Below are 25660 nucleotides of genomic sequence, written 5' to 3' on the forward strand. Positions count from 1 at the left end.
CGTTCCTGTTGGGCCAGAACAGTTGGGAAAGTTGTTTATCTTGGTAACAGAAAACACAGGAGCTCCACTGACTGAATACAACCTAGACAGTAGAGGTGTGCCAAAAAATCGATTCACATAAGAATCTTGATTCTCATTTACTACGATTCAGAATCGATTTAAAATGTCCCAAAATCGATTCTGAGGGGCGGGTTTTAGACTGATTTTGGGCTGGGTATTTTTGTTGGACCTGGCAACCCTGGGGATAGCGCTTGTCCTTTCAAACGGAGATCTTCCAGACACACACAGAGCGTAGGTGTTTGAGAATCACCGGTAAGATGGCAGAACAAGCACTATATTACATTAGATTAACGTGTAGTTTCAATGTTTTATGGCAGAATGCTTCATAACAAGCATAAAAAAGATCGCTAGTAGTTAGTTTCAGTAACTGTTAGCTAGCTAACTAGCTAACTTTCCAGTTCCACCTTAAATAACGCTACAGGTGGCAGCGGGCTGCAGCATTTAAGGCGGAACGGAAAAATACAATAAGCTAATCAGAGCTAATTTCAGCTCCTCATCACAGAGGAATTAAGGAATGGACCATATGAATTAATTTCTCCACCTCCTGCCCCCTTTCTGAAGAAATACAACGACCTTAAATTAACTAGTTAATCAGCAGCTGCTCCTGAACTTTAGCGCTCCACTGCTATCATCACATCAGCCCAGCAGCGTCACCTACACACCACCGCTAGTAGCCTGGTAATAAAGCAGTGTTATTTATTATTTATTTATTGTTCATTAACGTCATTGTGATATCCCAGTGATTCCTCTGTCACTGAGGACCCACATTCCTGCACATTTTATTGTTTTTGTAACACATTACTTGCTCCAGGACCAGTGTATATTATGGAGGGTTTTTTTTCAATAAGATTCATAAGCCAGAAGCAGAAATTTTTATAATTCAAATCGTTTTGAATCAAAAATCGATTTTGAATCGAATCGTGGCCCCCAAAATCGGAATCGAATCGAATCGTGAGATAGTAAACGATTCCCACCCCTACTAGACAGACGCCAAAAGTCAGACGTTCATCGCTATCTCGGTAACACCCCCACTTATTACACACACATGAACACACAGCAGCACAAACCCAACTTTTACATCAACAATAAACAGAATAGTAAATAAAATAACATTGCTGTTCCCGTAAATGAGCTGCTGGAGCTCCTTCACAGCGTCAACCAGCAGCTCAGTTTCCTCTGCTGAGAAGAGTTTGTTGAACACGTCCAGGTAGCTGCACCGTTAAAATAGCAATCCACCAAAGTCAGAGCTCACCTGACTCTACTCTTAAAGAGAATGATGAGCAAGAGACACTCTGATTGTTTTTTTTATTAATATTTTACGTTACGCCCAAAATTAACTAACCACACCCATGATTAATTAAGAGAATTAGTACATAACTCGTTTTGAGCCTTGCAAGGTGTACTTTTCCCGTCGTTATGATAGCAAAGACACATTATAACACCCTAAATCAAGATGCAAAGTGCGTGCACCGTTTACAACTCATTTATAGACGTGTATATAATATAAATTCTGAGTTCGGTTCTGGATGGGGATAATTCACACCGGCTGCAGTCGGAAGGGAATTCTGGGTAAATTCAGGCAGCAGGAGGGGCATCACCACCGCGGCCATCTGGAAGAGTCGTCTCTGCCTCGTACCAAACACAGATTCACACACTTCACATCACTGAGGACCCCTTGTCCTGCTGAGAGGCTACACACACATACACACACACACACTATAAACACACACTATAAACACACACTATAAACACACACACACACACTCTGAAATTAGGGTTTGGCGTATTCAGGGGGTTGCTGGTTTGACGGCTGCTGTGGGATACGGTGTTATTAAAGTCCACTGTGTTACACAACGAATAAAACTGCAGCCTGCTGCACATTTTACCATCTACCCTCAACCCTCACTACATAACACACACACACACACATTTTATATATACAGCTCTGTAAAAAATAAGAGCACTTAAAAATGATGAGTTTCTTTGATTTTACCAAATTAAAAACCTCTGGAATATAATCAAGAGGAAGATGGATGATCACAAACCATCAAACCACCAAACTGAACTGCTTGAATTTTTACACCAGGAGTAAAGCAGCATAAAGTTATCCAAAAGCAGTGTGTAAGACTGGTGGAGGAGAACATGATGCCAAGATGCATGAAGAAAACTGTGATTAAAAACCAACCAGGGTTATTCCACCAAATATTGATTATTAACTCTTAAAACTTTATGAATATGAACTTTTATTTTCATTGTATGATTTGATTCAAATAAGGTGTTGCTAGGTGGTTGCTAGGTGCCAGGCATGCTATGTTACTATGTTATACTAGGTGGTTGCCCAGGTTTTGCCAAGTGCCTCCTTCTTTCATTTAAAAGGTGCCAAATAATGAGCAAAAAAACAAAATCTGGGCATACAATCAAAAAGGTGTACACAAGCTTGCATCACACATCTCACTGAAGTAATCTAAAGTTGCAAAAATGAGATGATGTATAAATACAAATTGTATAGTAATATAGTTACAACTTTATAATTATGATAATATCTCCCTCATCTGCTGACTCGCCACGGACATTAGGTATAGATCCCTCCCTCAGAAGAAGTCTGCTAGCTAATAATGCTGTGTACTGTGTACTGAAGTTCTCAACCAGCTAACTGAAATAGAACAGTTTTTTTTTAACTGATCTAGTGGGCGGGGCTCTGGTAGGGGTTGATGGGTGAGGGGTGGAGCCAGGGTGGTTCTATCCAGGTTTCCTTATTGTGACGTCACAATATGGGAGGGGCATCCAAACGGCTCATAGAAGCAAATGATTCCTGACATCAATCTCTTTTATCTTTCTGTGTATTGCTTAATTAAACAGTGTGAAAGACTACAGCAGCAGTAAAACTAGTGCTGTATATCTAATATAGACAATGTGAAGCGGCACTAACTAACTGAGATAAATGAGGCTTGAAATTCCAACCAGCTCTACAGGAGCAGGAATGCTGAAGCTCACTCTGGAGACGCCACCAGCTAACGATATTTCACACCTCTATACTGAACATTCCCATCCTTCTAACAGCCATCGCTATCTTTTCCTCCAACAGCCAGCCAACTACACGTCTCTAAACCCACTGAGAACAGTGTAAACATCAGTAAGTGTAAATGGCAATAGTAAATACAGTACAGGACAATAAATAAAGCTAATAAATAAAGACTAAAACAGGTCTACGGACTGCACAAAACATGTTTATAAAGTTCTTTACACAAAATCACTCTCACTTTTTACGCAAATAAGCTGTTGCTGGTCACGTCCTATGTAACATCCTAAGACCTGAACTCTTGCGTGGCATGCATTTTTTATTTATTTTTTGCTATTTGAGCTAAATGTAGTTTCTGAGAAAAATGATAAAGTCCACATATGAGGACGTTAGTTTTATATTTCTATAGAACACAATGAAGTAACTTCTGTCCTTCTGTCCTCATATGTGGACACCAGGCCCTTATAGAGCAAAATGTAGTGTTTTTTGTTCTAGACAACTCAAAATGTGATGTCCATTTGCAGTATGATTTTTTTTTTTTTAGACAGTTCTGACTTGGTCTGAATTAGTGGTCTCTGAAGAAAGACAGGATTTCTGCTCTTGCTCATGAATATTCATACTTGCAAATATATCACCTTTGATTGGATAACAGCACTGTAGCACACTAAAAAAATGCTGCCTAAAATTTACTTAAAAAAGTTTCTTAACTTTTTCTGCATTTGCTTTTTTTAAGTAAATTTAATTTCAGATAAATTTAAGTAACTTCAACTCGGTTTCAAGACTTAAATAGAGTTACACAGAGTAAATAAGTGAACTGAACTTCAGTCAATGCTTTCTTTTAGTAAACTTTACTTCATTTCTGCATAAAATATTACCTAATTACAATTACTTAATTTATACAATATTACTCAAATAATTTATGATACATATTTATATTATTATTCCTGAAATTAAATTATTTTTGTTAAAACACACATATTACACTGTCTCAAGACATTTAGTAAAAAAGAATGTTTTACATGCCATCCATGTGGATAAAGTTTACTGTATGTAACATTTAAGTTGAAGTTACTTACATTTACATGAAAATAAATTTATTTAAAAAAGCAAATGCAGTAAGCATCTTAAGCATGCAGTAAGCTGCGAAACTTTTTAAAAGTAAATATCACTCCTATTTGTTTCAGTGCAGAGAGTAAAAGACTACAGCAGCAGTAAAACTGTACTCCACACTGGGTATCGGGTAACTGATTGAACTGAAACTGATGAATGTTTGATTGATATGAGAGAGTGTTCATGGTGTAATCTAGGGTTGTCACGATACCAAAATGTTGACTTCGATACCGATACCAACTGTAGTATCACGATTCTCATACCAAAACGATACTTGGAAGAAAAAAAAACAATAAAAATATCTGAACATAAAATGTTTATTTTTGACTGAACTGGATTGAACACTGAACAATCGGTGCAAACGTTTTTATTCTAAAATGAAACATTTGAACAAAAAACAAGTTTCGTTATTATAACCTTAACTATAACATAATTATCTAAACACTTCCTTAAAACTAAAACCAGAGGTAATGGTAGCCTGACTATGTGAACCTGATGGGCGGGCAGAAGTTAAGTTCTGAATAAGGAAAATAAAGAGACAGAAGAACATTACAATGTTATGTTCATTTTAACACTCACTGCTCCGTTTTATTAATCAACCGTTTACCGTTTTTAATAAGCCCATGTTCAGTGTAACGATCAAGCAGGCTACGTGCCTGACCACAGATTTGCGATGGAAACGCGAAAACGTGAACATCTTGAGTTCATGTTTCACAGCCAATGGGACAATGGAGAAATAGAGAAAACCACGGGTCCAAAACAAAACTCCTGCACACTCCTCTCCGTGTTAATGTGATTTACTAGCAGTCGCTAGTAAATCTTAGTAAAGCTACAGACAGAGTGTATCTTGACTAACTCCACTAACCTGTCGACTTCTCACCTCTTTGTAGAGATCAGGGTGCTTGTCTGCTAAATGAATGAGCGAAATATGATCAGAATTATGTTAAATAACACTGTAACATAGAAGCATAGAACTATTATTTAATTAAAATGATTTTTAAGAACAGCTAAACACAGTGCTGCAGGTCAAACGCGGAGGCGTTCACGTGCGAGAGAGACAGAGAGAGAGACAGAGAAAGAGTGAGAGAGCGAGAGTGAGAGAGAGAGAGATTTGCGTGTTCTGATGTGAGCTACTCACAGGTAAAGGTTCTCTTTGATCTCCTCGTGCTCATATTCTAGTCCCACACATAACTCTGCAGCTCCCTCAGTGTTTTCTGTCGTATTTTGCGGCAAACGCGAGCGCTTACAACTAACACCGCCACGAGGTGCCGCCGCGCTTGTGCCGAATCCGCTACTGAATCCGACTCCCGCTTCGCGGACAGAATCGGCACAACACCCCCCGCTGTACAACTGCGGGAGTGAAAACAGCGCTAATAAATAAAGTAATTTAGTTTCACTTTCAGTTTTCGTTATTTTCCTTATTTTATTTAAAAATAAAAATATAAATAAAAAACAGATGCCTACATCTCAGACTATTTTCCCACACTTCACTCCTCGCGCCCGTTTTGTCCACAAGTCGCGGACGAGAGACATCTGTTATTTTAGCCGTCGCCATTCTACACTCGCTGCTGCTCTGCTGGCTTGCGCGTGAATCGATTCATTTGTTCAGAACACTAAGTTTATCTGAATCCTGCCACACCGACTGCTGCGGTGTGAATCAGTTTTCTTATGAACTGAATCAAATCGCGCCTACTAATTTGACTCATTTGAAGCTAGTGACTGGGCTATATACAGTATCGAAAGCATCAAACGCTAAAGAACCGAATCGTTTGTGATGACGTAGTATCGAAAAAGAATCGAACCTTCGGTACACCGTGCAACTCTAGTGTAATCTGAGTGAAAATCACATGGTGTATTCTGAGTTATATAACACACGGCTGAGTGGTACAGCAGGGCTGAGTGGGCGGCTGGTTAATGGGCACACTTTCAAGCATTCAGAGAAAAACAATGACTGAATACATAATGAATAAAGCAAAGCACTGATTACGAATACAGGTGATTAAAATACAACTACAACTGATGGAGCTGCATCCAACATCCTGATCTTACTAACCTGAGCAATCAAATCCTCACAGCAATGCTCATGTGCCCCGTGCAGCTTGATTTAGGGCGTCAGTGTGTCTTTGCTATCATAACGACGTGAAAAGTACACCTTGTGCAGCTCAAAACACAAACTAAAAGGCATGTACTAATTCTCTGAATTATTCATGGGTGAGCTCTGACTTTGGTGGATTGCTATTTTAACGGTGCAGCTACCTGGACGTGTTCAACAAACTCTTCTCAGCAGAGGAAACTGAGCTGCTGGTTGACGCTGTGAAGGAGCTCCAGCAGCTCATTTACGGGAACAGCAATGTTATTTTATTTACTATTCTGTTTATTGTTGATGTAAAAGTTGGGTTTGTGCTGCTGTGTGTTCATGTGTGTGTAATAAGTGGGGGTGTACGCTCGGCTCGGCACGGCGCCTGTGTTACCGAGATAGCGATGAACGTCTGACTGTTGGCGTCTGTCTAGGTTGTATTCAGTCAGTGGAGCTCCTGTGTTTTCTGTTACCAAGATAAACAAGCAAAACTCCAGAAAGGTGGAAGGTGTGAAAATAGGCTGTTGGTGGGGTTTAAGATAGCAATAAGCAAGTCAATCAAAATAAATTTAATTAAATTAAGCAAAATAAAACTAAAACTAAATGAGAAAATAAAACAAATGTAGCTAAAAGCAGATTTTCCCAGCTCAGTTAAAACTCTTAGTCCCTTACGGCCAGCCGTCTCTGATTTTACTATTTATAGGTTTATGTTTGAGTAAAATGAACATTGTTGTTTTATTCTATAAACTACAGACAACATTTCTCACAAATTACAAATAAAAATATTCTCATTTAGAGCATTTATTTACAGAAAAAGAGAAATGGCTGAAATAACAAAAAAGATGCAGAACTTTCAGACCTCAAATAATGCAAAGAAAACAAGTTCATATTCATAAAGTTTTAAGAGTTCAGAAATAATCAATATTTGGTGGAATAATCCTGGTTTTTAATCACAGTTTTTTTTCATGCATCTTGGCATCATGTTCTCCTCCACCAGTCTTACACACTGCTTTTGGATAACTTTATGCTGCTTTACTCCTGGTACAAAAATTCAAGCAGTTCAGTTTGGTGGTTTGATGGTTTGTGATCATCCATCTTCCTCTTGATTATATTCCAGAGGTTTTTAATTTGGTAAAATCAAAGAAAATACTAATTTTTAAGTGTCTCTTATTGTTTTCCAGAGCTGTATTTATTACTGCAGCTCATCCTGATCTACAGCGTCTGTTTTCAGGATGAACACACTGAACTACACGTGTTCTCAGTACGGCGGGACAAAGCCCCGCGGCACGGCGGGATCATGTGACTCTCACTAACAGATTACACCGCTGTTGTTGAGCAGATTTATGAGAATTGTTAAGCTCTGTGACACAAAGAGATAATGCACTGTCCAAAACAGAGAGCATCCTCACGACATCACGCCCAGACCAGAGGGAACGGACGTCCGGGGAGTTACGTCACGTTATCTCCACATAATAAACACATCTGTACAGAAGAGCCAGCGCTGAGAGATTAGTCTGTGGTAGAGTTTAGATCAGGCCCAAAAAATCCAGCCTCACCCGGCCTGAGCCCGACCCATACACTGTCCTTTTGAGCCTGAGCCTGATTTAAACTCAACATGAGCTTTTTAAAATGATCATTTTCGGGCTCTTCAAACGAGCGAAATCCGTTCAGAATGATGTTAACATTAACATTGCAACACTGAAGAAGCATAGACCTATTATTACATAACAACTAAAATCTCCCCGTCTAATCTAATATAATTAACAATGCTCAAGAATATAAAACACTTTCTCAACACAATTTCTTTTATTTTAAGCGTATACCCTCAGTACAAAACACATAAACAACACTAAGGCTATGCACTGCAGATTAGGGGTGTGCCATATCGTATTGTACGTAATAATATCTCCAACATTTTTGGATATGGTAAATATCGATAATGAATCAAAAGAAAATCAATGCAATATTTTGTGATATTAATAGTTTTGTCCCACACTAATCAACTGTACTTTTCCCGTCGTTACGATAGCAAAGACACAGTGACTAAATCAAGTGTCACAGTAGACGGCTCACCAATAGAGAGAGAGAGAGAGAGAGCGGTAGAGGAAAAGATGTAGAAAGAGAGATGTAGAGAGAGAAAGAGAGATGGAGAGAGAGAGAGAGAGAGCGGTAGAGGAAAAGATGTAGAAAGAGAGATGAAGAGAGAGAGAGAGAGAGATACAGAGAGAGAGAGAGAGCGGTAGAGGAAAAGATGTAGAGAGAGAGAGAGAGAGATGCAGACACAAAGGAATGGCGGGGTACTGTGTGAGTGAATGGGGGGGATTTACAGATATCAGAGATCAGTACAGTCAGAGTCTGGTGGGGGGGGGGGGGGGGGTGAATACATAAACATTAATTAAATGTCGCACTTTAACATTAATCTATTATATATATTAGGGAATGTTAAATAAAGGTTGTATTAAGGTTACTATAAACTATAAACCTATGTTGCTATAATATAGGCTGTATTCTTAAACGTTTAAACATTAAAACAAGAAGCTGCATACACGTTATGATTGGTGATGAGCTACAACCCCAAACATAGAGGATACTAAATCAACATTTATTTAATGTTATGATTTTATGTGTATTGTTTGTATTATTTTTTCCGTACTGTATTCTATTCTCATAGCCTGTATTTTGTCCTTACAGTGCAGAAATGAATATTTAAATAATAATAATAATAATAATAATAATAATAATAATAATAATAATAATAATAATAATAATTGGTCGTTATTTGTGGGATACACCTCAATTATATAAATTTCAATATTATCCAATGATGTTGATGACGCGAATGTTAAATAAACGTTGCTTAAAGGTTGTTTTTCATCATAAACACTAAATGATTTAATGCAAACAGTAGATGCAACATTTATTAAATGATTTTAGGCTGAGATTTTAAATGCTTACGTTTAAATCAACATTAATTCAATGGTATGGTTTCATATGTACTGTCTGCACTAAACTTGACTTGCATTAAATATGTATATCTTGTTTATTAGTATTATTCTCCTAACAGGATTAACATTCAAAACACATAAACGTTAATTCAATGTCAGAATTTCAACATTAACCTATGATGCCTATAAGGTATTACTGATTGTTGTTTAAATATATTTAAAGTTTAAAGGTTGTTGTTTTTCCATCATCAACATTAAACGATGTAAGGCGAACAAAACGTTTAACGTATGTAACGTTTATTTAAAGTGCTTTATTTAGCCGACTATCAGTGTTGACATACAAAAAAATTAAAAGAATTTAACCATAACTGTATAAACCAACGTTGTTATAGGCTGAATGACACGTTGAATAGACAAAAACAACACGTTGAATAGACGTTGTGATTGGTTATGAGCTAACACACATACAGCATATTACACATAAAATATCTATATTTATCTATATATATATATATATATATATATATATATATATATATATATATATATATATATGGAAATCAACGTTGTTTAAACGTTTTTTTTTGTGTGGTGAGGGTTAAATATAAACGTTGAGTGAACGTGTGTTTGCTAGGCTAGCTAACGTAACGTTACTGTATCTAATAAAGCCTGAATCAGTGTAAGTGAATGTAGCAGCAGCAGCTGGATACACACAGCATAAAAACATCGTTTAAAAAACGCGGATTGAAGCTTTAGAATAACAAAACCCACCATAATAATGATAATAATATGAGTATTAATATTAATAACACAGTTATAGAGCTGTATAAGCGAATATACTCATATATATGAGCTCAGTTTAGCTCCAAATATATCCAAACAATAAACACACGCACTGAAACCAAACGTCACAGCTCATATATATGAAATATACTATATTATATTACGATATACAGCGATAAACAGCATAATCCCGCAGAAATCGCGTTATAAAGGACAATTTAGAGGAGAATAATGTTATTTACCGTGTAAATCAGCGCTTCTGCTGCAGTACAGTCCGCGCGCTGCATTATCTCATCTCTGATTACAGAAATAAACGCTTAAATCCGCACTGAAGATCCGGAAGATCCTGAAAAGCCGATAATACTGATACTTAACGCGTTTTTGGGGCGAAACTCGCTGTAAATCAGCGCCGCTCTCAGATCAGCTGTCCGGATTCTGCTGGACACAGCACACAGCGACCCGAGCGGGGGGCGGGGCCAAAAGCGAAGGGGCGCGGCTAACGAGCAGGCGCATTCCTATTGGACGAGAATGCTGTCAGTCATACATTCACGTTAGCGCTTAAATATTATGTCTGTATTAGAATTTATGTATAAATTTATTTATTTTTTTATAAAAGTAAAGACAACAAACGCACAAAACGAAACAGCATTAAAATTTTATGACAAAAAAGAAAAAGAAAACATTTTTAAAAATTACGTAATTTTTAAGCATTACTGACACTTATTATTATTATGTTATGTTGCTGTTATTAATTCATACTCATCCCTAATGAAACTGCTTATTCAATTATACACTCTTACGGTAATTCATGTTGCTGCTTATTCTATTTACTTTTATGTATATGCAAATATATTATATTCATTATTTAATTTAATGTAATTTTTTACTTTATTTTTGTATTGTATTGTATGTTATTGTGTTGTATGGTATGGTATTGTATTTTCTATTTATTTTATTTCATTGCACGGTATTTGATTTATATTGTAACATATTGTATATATATATATTGTATTGTACTGTATTGTACTGAATTTTATTTTATTTTATTTTTACATTCTATTGTATTGCATTGTATTGTATTATATTTTATTTTATTTTATTTATATATATATATATATTATTGCATTAAATTGTATTGTATGTTATTGTATTGTATTTTTGTACTTTATTGTATTGTACTGTATGATATTTTATTTTTTATATTTTATTTTATTTTATTTATCTTAGATAATAATAGCTCTTTATGCTGGAACTGGATAGTGAGATTAGAATTTTGTTCTACCTCTTGAACAACATGTGATACAAATTACAGTCTCAGTTAAGTTTAAGTTTCCATAAAAACCTGAATCAAAATAAAACAAACACAAAAAAAACAGTAAATGTGTATAAATACAAGAAAGACAGTTACAATACATTTACCAATTTATCTTTTAAATATTTTTTTTGTAATTTTGTTGAAATTTTGCCACGTTTTTGTCCACTTAAATCTTATTCTATTTTTAAATATCTTAAATCTTATAATAAAAATTTACTAAAAACCTAGAAAGAAAAAAACACGCCTGTATTCATTTTAGTGTTTTACACTGGCGGTTCCAGGGGCGGGGCTACAAGGGTAATGACCTCAGCTGAAATCTGATTGGACCCTTGAAGTGCCCCTGTCCTGTCACTCATTTGGTCTATAAATACATCTGTTCGGAGATTTTTTACATTTTGCGCAAGAAGTTTCGCACGAAAAAAATTTAATCTGCAATTTTTTTTATATATATTTGATATATTTTTTCAGTTTTGAATTTGCAGTATAAACATTTTCCTTTTGATTGCAAAATTTAGATTTTATTTAAAAGCTTTTGGCACAAAATTAATTCCATAGACTTATATATATATATATTTTTAATATATTATTTTTTAAAATAATATTAAACCTGATGAGACTGGTAAAATAAAACTCCACCCCTCTATAAATATTGTGGCCTTGTACTCGGAAAAATCCCTGATCCTCCAATGAGACTTTAGTATTATGACTATGTTTGATAATATACTTAATATACTGTATTTTTGCATAATTATAATAAAACATTAAACAGAATTTATATAAGAAATAAGTCTCTACATTAATAATATGAACATTCTCGATACTATAAACATAAACACCTAAAAAGAGATGATCAAGTAAAACACACACACACACACACACACACACACACACACACAAACTCAAAAACAATGAATAAAAAAAAAATCATCCCCCTAAATTGATCTCTACACCAGAGAGATTTAAGTAAATATTGAATCTTAAAAACTTAAAGTTAAATTGTATTAATTTTAATGTAATTAGGCAGTGTGATATTTTACAGTGTCATAATTTAGTGTAAATTACCTGGTAACTCTTTGGATATGAAGAGATGGTCAGGAATGCATTTTTTTAGCTTTAAGGTGGCGAATATGTTTTCATACGACTCACAGTCCACCTTACATAACCATAGTGTCAGTTTGTCTCCAGCAGATGGAGGCATTTACTAATTTACTGATACATTCATACTGTAATTCATGCTACTGCTGGTCCTGCTTACTGCTTTTTATCTGTATGCATGTTTATCTATTTTTATTTATTTATTTAATTTTATTTTATTTTTTGTTATTGTATTGTATTTCATGTTACTGTATTGTATTGCATGGTATTTAATTTTATTTTTGTATTTTATTTAATTTAATTTTGTATTGTATTGTATTGCATTGTATTTTATTTTATTTTATTTTTGTATTTTTTTTGTGTTTTATTTTATTGTATTACATTGTATGGTATAGTATGGTATTTTTTTTATTTGGTATTTTTGTTTATGTATTTTTTATATTATATTTTTAATTTAATTTAATTTAATTTTCATTTAAATAAGTGAATGTTTATAAATACAAGAAAGACATTTACCAAATTACTTATTTTTGTGTAATTTTTGCCATGTTCTTTATCCTCTTAAATCTTAGTCTAAATTTATCAAATCCTAAATCTTATATCAGAAAATTTACTTTACATTTAGAAAGATATTAACTGAGAAAAAAAAAACATTAATTTTAGGGTTTTATGTAGTGAATGACATCATGCAAACAGTTTGCTAAAGAACAGAAAAAAACGACAGAAGGCTTTTGGAATAATGTTTTATGGACGGATCAAACCAAAACGAACAACACTGCATTCCCACTTAAGAAGCTTATCCCCTCTGTGAAACATGGTGGTGGTAGTATCATGGTTTAGGCCTGTTTTGATGTTTTTGGGCCTTTATTAATGGGTGACAGCACCGTTTCTGGCTGTTTTTACAGCAGTTCACCACAAGGAGACGACACAATCACTCTAATATTCATTATACATTAAACTCTCCAAAGTTTTCTAAAGAAGCTTCAGACATCTTCTGAACCCGTGTGGAGGAGAGCAGTGGAGGTGTTTTCCTGAGTTCCTGAGTTGTGTTTATTCTGGATCTGCCTCAGGCTGATCCGACGCTGGTCTCAGACGGCCTGATGGTTTACGGTGGTGAATTTCAGGGCTGTTAGATGGTGTGATGGTGTGGTGGGATGGAGGTTCAGGGTTCAGGGTTCGGTATTATGATAGTTGGTCTGGAAGATCTTTTAAATCCACCCATTGAAACTGCTGCTTTAATGTGCTGTTTTCTGCGCTCGCTGCAGGTGCAGCCGGTTATATAAGTCTATTTTTCTGGGGATTTTCTGTCTCTGGTCAGAAGCAGAGGATACGCCTTTCCCTTTGTTCCTCTGCCGCGCAAAATCCCACACCTAAATAAATCCCCTTTCAGGAAGAAAGAAATAAAAACGTCACGTTACCTGAGCTGACCTGTCAAACCCGTCCATCACACCTAAAATCAACAATCACACCAAAATCAACAATCACACCAAAATCAACCATCTCATCAAAATCAACCATCAGTTCAGAATTATCACCTGAATATTGCATCTGAAATAGTACAGTAAAGCCTGATTACTGTACGGTTAATAAGGCTTGATTACTGTACCGTCTATAAGGCCTGATTACTGTACAGTCTATAAGGCCTGATTACTGTACTGTCTATAGGGACTGATTACTGTACTGTCTATAAAGCCTGAATACTGTACATTCTGTAATATTGAATTACTGTACCATCTATAAGGCCTGATTACTGTACTGTCTATAAGGCCTAATTAATATACTCTCTATAAGGCCTGGTTACTGTAGAGTCTATAAGGCCTGATTACTGTAGAGTCTATAGTGCCTGATTACTGTACATTCTGTAATGTTTGATTACTGTAGAGTCTATAAGGCCAGATTACTCTAGAGTCTATAAGGCCTGATTACTGTAGAGTCTATAAGGCCTGATTACTGTAGAGTATATAAGGCCTGATTACTGTAGAGTCTATAAGGCCTGATTACTTTAACGTCAATACGTCTTTATTACTGTACGGTCTATAAGGTCTGATATAGACAGTACAGTATAAACAGTACATATAGACAGTATTATAGACTTTACAGTAACCAGATCTATAAAACCTGGTTACTCTACTGTCTATAAGGTATGATTACTGTACAGTCTATTAGGCCTGACTACTGCATGGTCTATAAGGCCTGATTACTGTATGGTCTGTAAGGCCTAATTACTGTACTGTCTATAAGGCCTGATTACTGTAGAGTTTATAAAGCCTGATTACTGTACATTCTGTAATATTTGATTACTGTACTGTCTATAAGGCCTGATTACTGTACTGTCTATAAGGCCTGATTACTGTACTGTCTATAAGGGCTGATTACTGTACTGTCTATAAGGCCTGATTATTGTACAGTCTATAAGGCCTGATTACTGTAAAGTCTATAAGGCCTGATTACTGTACTGTCTATAAGGCCTGATTACTGTACGGTCTATATAAGGCCTGATTACTGTAAAGTCTATAAGGCCTGATTACTGTACTGTCTATAAGGCCTGATTACTGTACTGTCTATAAGGCCTGATTACTGTACGGTCTATAAGGCCTGATTACTGTACTGTCTATATAAGGCCTGATTACTGTAAAGTCTATAAGGCCTGATTACTGTACTGTCTATAAGGCCTGATTATTGTACAGTCTATAAGGCCTGATTACTGTACTGTCTATGAGGCCTGATTCTTGTACAACCTATAAGGCCTGATTACTGTACTGTCTATAAGGCCTGATTACTGTAAAGTCTATAAGGCCTGATTACTGTACTGTCTATAAGGCCTGATTACTGTACAGTCTATAAGGCCTGATTACTGTAAAGTCTATAAGGCCTGATTACTGTACTGTCTATAAGGCCTGATTACTGTACTGTCTATAAGGCCTGATTACTGTACGGTCTATAAGGCCTGATTACTGCACTGTCTATATAAGGCCTGATTACTGTAAAGTCTATAAGGCCTGATTACTGTACTGTCTATAAGGCCTGATTATTGTACAGTCTATAAGGCCTGATTACTGTACTGTCTATGAGGCCTGATTCTTGTACAACCTATAAGGCTTGATTACTGTACTGTCTATAAGGCCTGATTACTGTAAAGTCTATAAGGCCTGATTACTGTACTGTCTATAAGGCCTGATTACTGTACAGTCTATAAGGCCTGATTACTGTAAAGTCTATAAGGCCTGATTACTGTAAAGTCTATAAGGCCTGATTACTGTACTGTCTATAAGGCCTGATTACTGTAAAGTCTATAAGGCCTGATTAATGTACAGTCTATAAGGCCTGATTACTGTAGAGTCTATAAGGCCTGATTACTGTACTGTCTATAAGGTCTGATTACTGTAGAGTCTATAAGGCCTGGTTACTGTAAAGTCTATAAGGTCTGATTACTGTAGAGTCTATAAGGCCTGATTACTATACTGTCTATAAGGCCTGATTACTGTACGGTCTATAAGGCCTGATTACTGTACGGTCTATAAGGTCTGATATAGACAGTACAGTATAGACAGTACATATAGACAGTATACCATATACCATATATATTTACAGTAACCAGATATATAAGGCCTGGTTACTGTACTGTCTATAAGCCTGATTATAGTACTATCTATAAGGCCTGATTACTGTACAGTCTATAAGGACTGACTACTGTAGAGTCTATAGGGCCTGATTACTGTAAAGTCTATAAGGCCTGATTACTGTACGGTTAATAAGGCCTGATTACTGTAAAGTCTATAAGGCCTGATTACTGTACGGTTAATAAGGCCTGATTACTGTAAAGTCTATAAGGCCTGATTACTATAATGCCTATAAGGTCTGATTACTGTAGAGTCTGATTAGTAGATAAAGAGTCTTTATTGTCCACAACTGGAAATTTCAATGCACATTGTACTGTAGAGTCTATAAGGCCTGATTACTGTACTGTCTATAAGGGTTTTATATATCTCAAATTTAACAGTTAAGCTCTTTTTGTTCTGCTGTATGAAATGCAGTACAGCGCCCCCTTTATAACGTAAAATACAATAATACAATAAAACAGCTCTTCCTGAAAAGTCTTTTTCCTTTTTTTTGTTTTTCATAGAATTCAGTTCAGTGGGTTTATCTGTAGAGACTTGATCACTCGCACTCGTGCAACAAGGTCACGTCCATAAATATCACATTTTTACGACTTTTACTATCTATTTCTGGATTTGAGTTATTCAGGGAAGCCGGTCTCTGGTGTGTAATTATGTGTTCTCTGTATAGAATAATAGAAATCACTGAAAATCTAAACTATCTTTCTTCTATAATAATAAAAGGTGTCATGCTACACGCTGTATGGGTTCGGCGGCTGATTGATCTCCGCTGGTTTAATAATGAGCTTTTCTTCGGTGGTGCTGCCGGTGTGGGCGTGTGAAGGGGTGTGGACAGCGGTTGGAGGATGGGAGGAAGTTGTGCTTTTGTGGCGGGAGGGTTTTATCCAGGAGAAAAGGTGAGCAGTGGATAATATCCAGCACAGTAAGAGAACAGGCCCGAGGCGCCGTAACCCGACCCGGCCCGGTTAAACGGACCCTGTGTGGGGAAGCTTTACTGCCTTTGGTTACGGTGTGATCGGCACTGGTGCAATATAAGACTGAGTGTGCAGTACGGTGATTAGAGGATGGTGTGATGTTTGATTTGGCTTTTGGAAATAAGAATAAAAGAGAACAGAGAACCTCAGAAAGTACAGAGCAGGATTAGCCAGCAGACTTCTTCTGAGGGAGGGATCTGTAACTACTGTCTGTGCAGGTCAGCAGATAAGCCAGATGTAAGAACATTTGCTACCACCTTAAAATATGGCTTCTTTATAAAGTGTATTATTGGTTATTATTAATTAGGTTGTAAATACTTTAAAAAATGTTAATAAGCACTTATAACACATAAATAAAAAGAACTATAGTGACAATAACTTTAGAATACATCTAAAAATATTTAAATGAATAAAGTTATTAACAGAAATGTTAATGATGACTGATGGAAAACACAACGTGAGATGAGCATCTAATAGTAAGATCTGAGTTTTACGAATGTAGAATTGCCCTTTTTTCTGCTTATTATTGGTTTATAACCTAATTAATAACCATTAGTAAACCTTTGATAAACTATTCATAAACCCTTTATAAAGGAGCCTTGTTTTTAAGTGGTACCGAACTTTCAAATAATGAGTTTTGTGCTTTTATTACACTGTAAAAAAAACACAAAAAAGGTCAAATGACTCTAAATAGCAGCTGCCAAACAAAAACCCTAAAATTAAAGTCAAATATTTTATTTCATATAAAGTGAAAAAAAACTATAAATACACGTTTAATTCTATGTTTTACACAAATACACCATTATTTTAAAGCTTTTTTAAAAGCATATTTACGATTAAATTCCTTCAATAAAGTGATATCCCTCAATGTTCTGCATGGAAAACTGTCATTTTACACATTTTAAAAATGTTAAAAACAATATTTACATAACATATAAATATATCTTAGATGTCATGGCCATCAAACACCTGCAGAGACAAAAATATATTTAAAATATTTTTTCTGAATTGAGATACAGTATATATAAACATTTTATATAATTTTAATATAAACACCTTTTAGAAAGTTAGGACTTTCAAATGCATTTAAGCATAAACTAGCTTTTTTGTGAGCTAAAGGCTCGAGAATGGCCAGCAACAGCTTATTATTTGCATAAAAGTGTCAGAGCCCTTAAATGGCTTGTTCTGAAAAGGAACTGAAACTGGAAAGAAAAGAGCTGCTGAGATTTTCATGAACATGTTTTGTATAGAATATATACCTATTCTACTATACTAAATTGTGTAAAAAGAGGCACAAACAGCCCTTCAGCGCTCTCTCGCCTCGCTGGAAACTCTCACGCTACATATATATATATATATTATAATATCTACATATATATTATAATATATGTAGATATTATAATATATATATATATATGTAGCGTGAGAGTTTCCAGCGAGGCGAGAGAGCGCTGAAGGGCTGTTTGTGCCTCCGACTGTAATTATCTCCTCCGTTCCTACGGCCTGGAATCATTTAGCCTGACTTAGCGCTGATTATACCATCTCTAGGAATCTAGGAAAGTCTTTCTGGGTCAGGGTGCCATGCTAATGCTAATCAAACGAAACTTGTTTTTGGAATCTCCATGGATATGTACTGTGTATATACATATACTATATATATATATATATATATATATATATATATATATATATATATATATATATATATACATACATACATACGTATATAAAGCTCTGAATACATCATGTTCTCCTCCACCAGTCTTACACACTGCTTTTGGTAGTTGATAACTTTATGCTACTTTACTCCTGGTGCAAAAAGTACATTTTTTCCAGAGCTGTATTCCAATTGAGCTATAAGTCAATAAATGATTATTATCGGATTATTATGCTGCAGGTAACTGTAGTCAGTGTGTTAGTGTGTTAGTGACGTAAGGCAGTGAGACAATTAGGAAGACAGTTAGTGAAGCGCTAAGCGCTAACAGTTACGCCGTTTCTTCCAAAACATTAACTTTCTAAACATCTTAAATGTTCCTGTAGAGCAGCTGCTGTTTCAGACTCTCGCTGTTCGGGAGAACACCAGCGACGCAGGGAAACTTTCCTTAACGCAAACCAGCGTCCCCTCCCTACGTCCCCCTGCACTCGTCCCCCCGTCCCCTCCCTACGTCCCCCTATGTTTCCATCTGTGCTCTGCTCCCTGTAGGACTTGTTTAATCACAGTCTGAGTGCAGGTGTACTCTCAGGGAAAATGTTGGGTGTGTGTTAGCATGTTAGCGTGTTAGCCTGAAGGTCGCTAGGTAATTTCAGCCGAAACACGAGCTCCGCTCCGTAGCCAGCGCTACCGACCCCTTCCAAAGTAAACGGGAGGAATTCGGTACACGTCCCCGAACACAATCCTCTCCTCTGTAACTGAATCTAACATTTACAATCCATTAACCGTTTATTCTGGGCTCGGCGTGAAGGTTACAACAATTTCCAAATACTACCGAACTCATGGAAATCTCAACAATAATCATCTACATCATTTTCACCTCTGAATAAACAGGGTGTGAACCATCTGATTCAACCTTCGTCACTACAGGGAACAAAAAAATGGTACCACTTTAAAATAAGACTACATTTATAAAGGGTTTATAAATGGTTTACACTTAGTTTACTAATGTTACTAATTAGGTCGTAAATGCCTTAAAAATCATTAATAATCAGTTATGTGGCTGTGGGTTTACTATTTAGCAAACAACAGGTCTACGTACCTTTCTATGTATGTGTTATAACTGATTATTAATGATCTTTAAGGCATTTACAACCTAATTAGTAACCATTAATGAAGTAAACCATTTATAACCCCTTTATAAAGGTAGTCTTATTTTAAAGTGGTACCCAAAAAAAGCAGTTTGAGGTAATAGAAGGCATGTGGATGCAACATAAACCTCGAAGATTATTAGAAGGGGTGACACGATGCATGTATATATATATATATATATATATATATATATATATATATATATATATATATATATATATATATATATATATATATAGTACTAAAAAAAAAAATCATTCAGTGTTTCAAGTAGAAAACGTGTTAAAAATATAAAACAAACTCAAATACTCTGTGAAGCATTCAGATTGCTTTTATCTGGGGCGCTCCTGATGAGTGCCAGTTTCATCATTATAATGTTTTTGATGGTCTTTGCAGGGACTGCACTTGAAGATACTCCCATATTTCTTGAAATTCTTCTTCTTTTTGGACTGACTGACCTTATGTTGAGTAGTCCATACTCATAATCTGGATTCGAACATTTCTCAAATATTCACTATTCACTGTATACCTGTAACTCTACCTTTTCACTACTTTACTTTAACTGATGCTCTCAAACGTTACATTAAGAGACAAGAAATTCAATGGCTCTATTTTATAGCTCTATCCATAGCACACCAGTCATTGCGCAGCTTGATTTAGAGCGTGTCAGTGTGTCTTTGTTATCGTAACAACGGGAAAAGTACACCTTGTGCAGCTCAAAACGCAAAGCAAAAAACAATGAACTAATTCTCTTAATTAATCCTGGGTGTGGTTAATTTTGGGCGTAATGCTAAATAATAAACCAGTTATGTACTTAACAAAAAATGAGCTGAACCTCCACAGTCACCGGACCTGAACCCAATCCAGATCCAGGTTTGGGGTGAGCTGGAGCACAGAGTGAAGAAGACAAAGGAGCAACAAGTGCTAATAAACACCTCTGGGAACTCCTTCCTTCCTTCAAGACTGTTGGAAAACTTTTCATTTCAGGTGGCCACCTCTTAAATGAAGCTCATTGAGAGAATGATGCCAAGAGTGTGTAAAGCAGTAATCAGAGCAAAGGGGGCTATTTTGAAGAAACTAGAATATAAAACATGTTTTTTTTTTTTTAGTTATTTCACCTTTTTTTGTTAAGTACATAAAACTCCACATGTGTTCATTCATAGTTTTGATGCTTCAGTGAGAATCTACAATGTAAATAATCATGAAGATAAAGAAAACACATTGACAAAGAGAAGGTGTGTCCAAACCTTTGGCCTGTACTGTATATATATATTTATATACATACGAATTGTTGTTCAACAATAAATGTTTCAACTAACATTCTTGCTTCAGGAGTCTTAATAGTAAATGGGACAGTCTAGGATTTCCTGTCCCGCCACTTAAATTTCAAATGTACATATCCAAAATATCTAAATGACTATTTTTTGTGAGAAATGTACTTGTTATAAGACAAACTGTAAAATATGGTGGAAAAATAAGCTCCTTAGATATTATTCAAAAGACCGAATACCTCTGGAGCACCTCAAAAAATGGCCGTTTTCTCTTGTTCCACTCATTGGGTGACCAACTCCTTGATTTAACAATTTGACAATTAAAATAAGCTGTAAATAAATGACTTCCTCTTGTATATTGTTGATCTGCATCTCCTTTACTTATGAAAACAACTTCTTTGGTCTACATTGTTTTGCATGTTACAGTTTTTATGCTATTAAGTCGTGTCCCACAACATGCGCTCAACCCTGTTACCATAAGGAATTTTACCTGCAGAGAAAGAGTTAAAATACTTAAAGTCTACTGGCACAAAGGAAGTGACATCACAAGGACATTTTCTGCTCACATGGCAAGACCAAGACCAAGTTGTGTGTGTCCCTCAGTGAACTCAACCCAATATATTGCATAATCTAATTTAAAAAACTGCTTTGATACCTGAGCTTGACGAATCAAACTTTTTGATAGTCTATTACCTGTATTTAATAAATATTTGACTAAAAATGATCAAATTGAAGATCAAATTTTCAGAAGTGACCAGCCCTGAAATGGAGCAAAATCCTGGAATGTCCCTGAAACTAAAGATCTACTGTTTTATTCAGTTTATTCCTCTGTTTTCTCTCTTTTCCTCCAGTAAAATCTGATTCCAGCTCAGTTCCACAGCGTTCTGCAGGTCCTTTCTAAACACTGTGAGTAACCCCGGAGTAAGAGTGAACGGTGGGCTTCAGGAACAACAGATTATTGTGAGGAGAGCACGTTTCCATGAGCCACGCTTCCTCTCCTGCACTTCACCCGTAACACAGAACAGCGCGGTGTTTCCAGAGCCCCGTTAATAATCATACACTGAATCTACAGTCTATTCTCTACAGCAAACGCAGAGAGAGTTTCCCAAACAGCCGGACCCCCGCCGCCGGGGAACAGAGGGGGGCTTTAACGACTCTGTAAAGGGTTTCCCCTCAGTGTTTACAGGTGATTACTGCATTAGCAGCACATGAGAACCGCAGTGACTCAGTGGGCGGGAATGCTTCTCACTTTTTTATTGAGTATGAAAAGACTATTGAAAAGGTCAGCAATTATCGGAAAGCATGAAGCAGCAGCTGCAGAAAACACAGATCTGATTCCTCTGTTTTAGGGTGTCCGGCGCAGACGCTGAAGCTGTGTTTTGTGTTGGTGTGTGTATGTTTGGATGTAATGTACTTAACTTAAATGTGTCACTTAATTACCTGCACAGGAGGTGATGGAATAGAAAACTGGTACACTGTGTTACACTGTGTTCGCCGGTTTCGAATCCCATTCATGCAGCTTGCCATCATCTGCCAAGACACAGTTGTCCTTGCTCTCTCTGGGTGGGTACAGTACAGTAGATGGCGTCTCTCTCTTTCCCGTCATCACTCCTAGGGTGATGTGGATCAGCACAAGGCTGCATCTGTGAGCTGATGTATCAGAACCGAGTCGCTGCTGTGATGCTACTCGGCAATGCTACAGCATCAGCAGCAGTTCAAAAAGACTTCACCCTCCTGGTGTTGGAGCATCACTAGTGATAGGTGGATCAATCAATCAATCAACTTTTATTTTCACTCGTTCAAAACATTGAGGGGGACCCTCATTTACAATGTTGCGGAGCATTTACAACATCAAAGGGATTGAAAACATTTCTAAGAAATAAAAAATTATATGGAATAAAATAGAAAATAAAATTAGAAATAATAAATATATAAATAAATATATAAATAAATATATATATATATATATATGTAAAATAAAACATTCTACAAGATCATGAAACAAACTAATTAACACATAAAAAGTAAAGTATTGAAAAATGTAAAATACAGTAAATAAATTGATAAAATGAATAATAATGAACTAAGAACATAATATATAATATAAAACGTTAGAATAAAAATAAAACGTAATAAAAAATAAATTAAAATAAATTAAATAAATTAAAATAAATAAATAATAAGAAAAAAATAAACTCATTAAAAAAATAATAAAAATAATACTCATTTACAACAGTCACAGGATTTCTGGTGGTGTTTAGAAACTAAAAGTTTGAAATGGTTCAGTGAGTATAAATATAAGTATAGATAAGAAGATGCTGCAGCTTCATCACACTCGTTTCCTTTAGGTTTCTTCACTCTTCTGTCGTTCTCACACTTCCTGATGGTCTGTAAACCCCGAGTTCAGGAGCAGACAGTCTGAATAACCTCTGACAGCGTCTCGATTTCATGTTCACACGAGGGATGTTTTTCCTCTTTTAGTTTTGGGTTATTAAACCAAACAAAAAGCCCCTGAAAATGATGTTGGACGGCGGTTTGAGCTCAGGGCTTTTGCTCTTCAGCTTTTCCAGGTCTGGCAGCGGCTTGAGTTCCACCAAACGGCCCCGGGGGCAGGTACACTTTGATCAAAAGCCCCCACCTTATTGCCCCGTGATCCCCCTGGGTCCCAGTGCTGCTTGTTTGTCTTATGTCTCTCCCACACACTCGAGCTGGTCTTCTGAGAACCCAGTCTGCTTCCCAGTGAGGGCCAGGGGCGCCAGATCCTGCCTAATTCCTCCTCAGACAGCGTTGGGAGGTAAGCAGAATCGGACTGGGAGAGGAATGCGTGCGCTGTGTGAGGTTTAGGAGAAAGACTCAGTGAGGTTCTGATGGGTAATGTACATTAATACTCAGTAAGATGTGATAGAGCCAACAGAAAAGTTCCTCTGGGTTCAGTATTGGGCCCTTTACCTTTCTGAAATTCTACCTACAAACATGCTCTACTCATGTCGCTCTCGAACATCAAGACGATGACCCTAAACATACAGCCAGAGCTAGAGTGGAATAGTTTAAATCAGAGAGTATTTATTTTATAAAGAAGAATGAGCAAAAATCTCAATCTCCAGATGTGTAAAGCTGGAAGAGATATACCCCAAAAGACTTTAATGCAGCTGTAATTGCAGTGAAAGGTGGCTCTAGAAAGTATTGATAGAAAGGGCTGAATACTTTTGCACGTCACACTTTTCAGTTCACTTCACAATGATATGCTACTTTGTGTTTGTCTGTCACTTAAAATCTCAATAAAACACATTTAAGTTTGTGATTGTAAAGTGAGTAAATATGGAAAAAGTTCAAGCTCAAGGGGTATGAATACTTTTGCAAGCCACTGTATTTATCATAGTGTTACTGAACTCTACTAAAGCCTAATAATACCAATAAATCAGTGTTAAGTAACACTAAGTTCAGTAACACTGAGAAAAATAACTGATCAGCGCAGTGATTTATCAGTCTACTCATGCTTTAGTAAAAGGTTTCGGATACCCAGATGATTGATGACACGAAACCTAACTTTATAAATTCCCATACTAGTTTTAGATAATATGTTCTGTCCATTCATCTCCGAGTTTTAGGTTTAACTGTTGAAATGTGTATCAGATCCAGATATTAATATGAATATGAATATTTATGAATTAAAGCTGAAATATTGATCTTTTCATTGTTAAACTCAAGTGTTTTCAGTCAATAGCAGAAGTAAATGCTTTGATCTCACTGTTCCAGTACTTTTGTAAGGCACTGCATGTTGCTGTTAGAACATATAAGATATGATATAATCTTATCACATTCATTATGGTATAATCATAAAAGCCATATAATTAATTGTTAATATCAGATTCTTAGAAAATGTTAAGAAAAAGTCTTTTTTGATCAGTTACACAAATCATATAACATTTAACCCCCAAAACAAACCAGCTTTCTTTCGATAGAAGAATGCAGTAGTTTACTGATGTCTGTGAGTCACAGGCTCGATGTAAGTTATTGCAACCAAAAGATTTGCAATTAAATATTACAGTATAAATATTATGGGGGCCATTAGCTTGTTGTTACTCTTCCAAATGACCAAAAACTTAATTTTTAATCTTTTTTATTCAACTCTGAATTTAATAACACATATATTTAACTATAAAAACATGTACTGATCAAACTCAGGCAGCTTTACTTAATGGTTAAATTTTTCTCAGTCCTGTTACCAAAACTGTTACCGTGACATTTAAAAAGCATGCTTAAAAGCAAGTCCACTAATTCCTTTGATTTTCTCTCAATAAAGTCTTTATTTTATAGAAATGGGTACGACAAAAATTACTATATATGCATGCACATTGTATTTTTCTAAAGGATGCAAAGGCTGAAAGTGATTACATTTATTATCATGCAATTAATTAAACAAACCGGTAAATAATAAACCAAACAGAATGATAAAAAAGTTGTTTACATTACCTAATGTTCACTTTGATGAATCGATTCAATAAACCATTGGACAATACTCATTCCTGTTACTGGAACTCACTCCTGTTACTGGAACTCACTCCTGTTGCTGGAACTCACTCCTGTTGCT

At 35.9% G+C, this 25660-nt stretch overlaps 1 protein-coding gene across 1 annotated transcript in view; it reads right to left on the minus strand.

Annotated features, from left to right (window-relative positions):
• The window catches only part of si:ch211-288d18.1 (USP6 N-terminal-like protein), a 45631-nt gene extending 35180 nt beyond the window's left edge, over nucleotides 1-10451 (minus strand). The window contains exon 1 of the mRNA XM_022665250.2: nucleotides 10237-10451. The gene's annotated coding sequence lies outside the window, so the exon portion shown is untranslated. The remainder of the gene's footprint in view (nucleotides 1-10236) is intronic.
• Between the last annotated feature and the right edge of the window lie 15209 nt (nucleotides 10452-25660).

This window comes from Astyanax mexicanus, chromosome 23, assembly GCF_023375975.1.
Source record: "Astyanax mexicanus isolate ESR-SI-001 chromosome 23, AstMex3_surface, whole genome shotgun sequence".
Taxonomy (NCBI): domain Eukaryota; kingdom Metazoa; phylum Chordata; class Actinopteri; order Characiformes; family Acestrorhamphidae; genus Astyanax; species Astyanax mexicanus.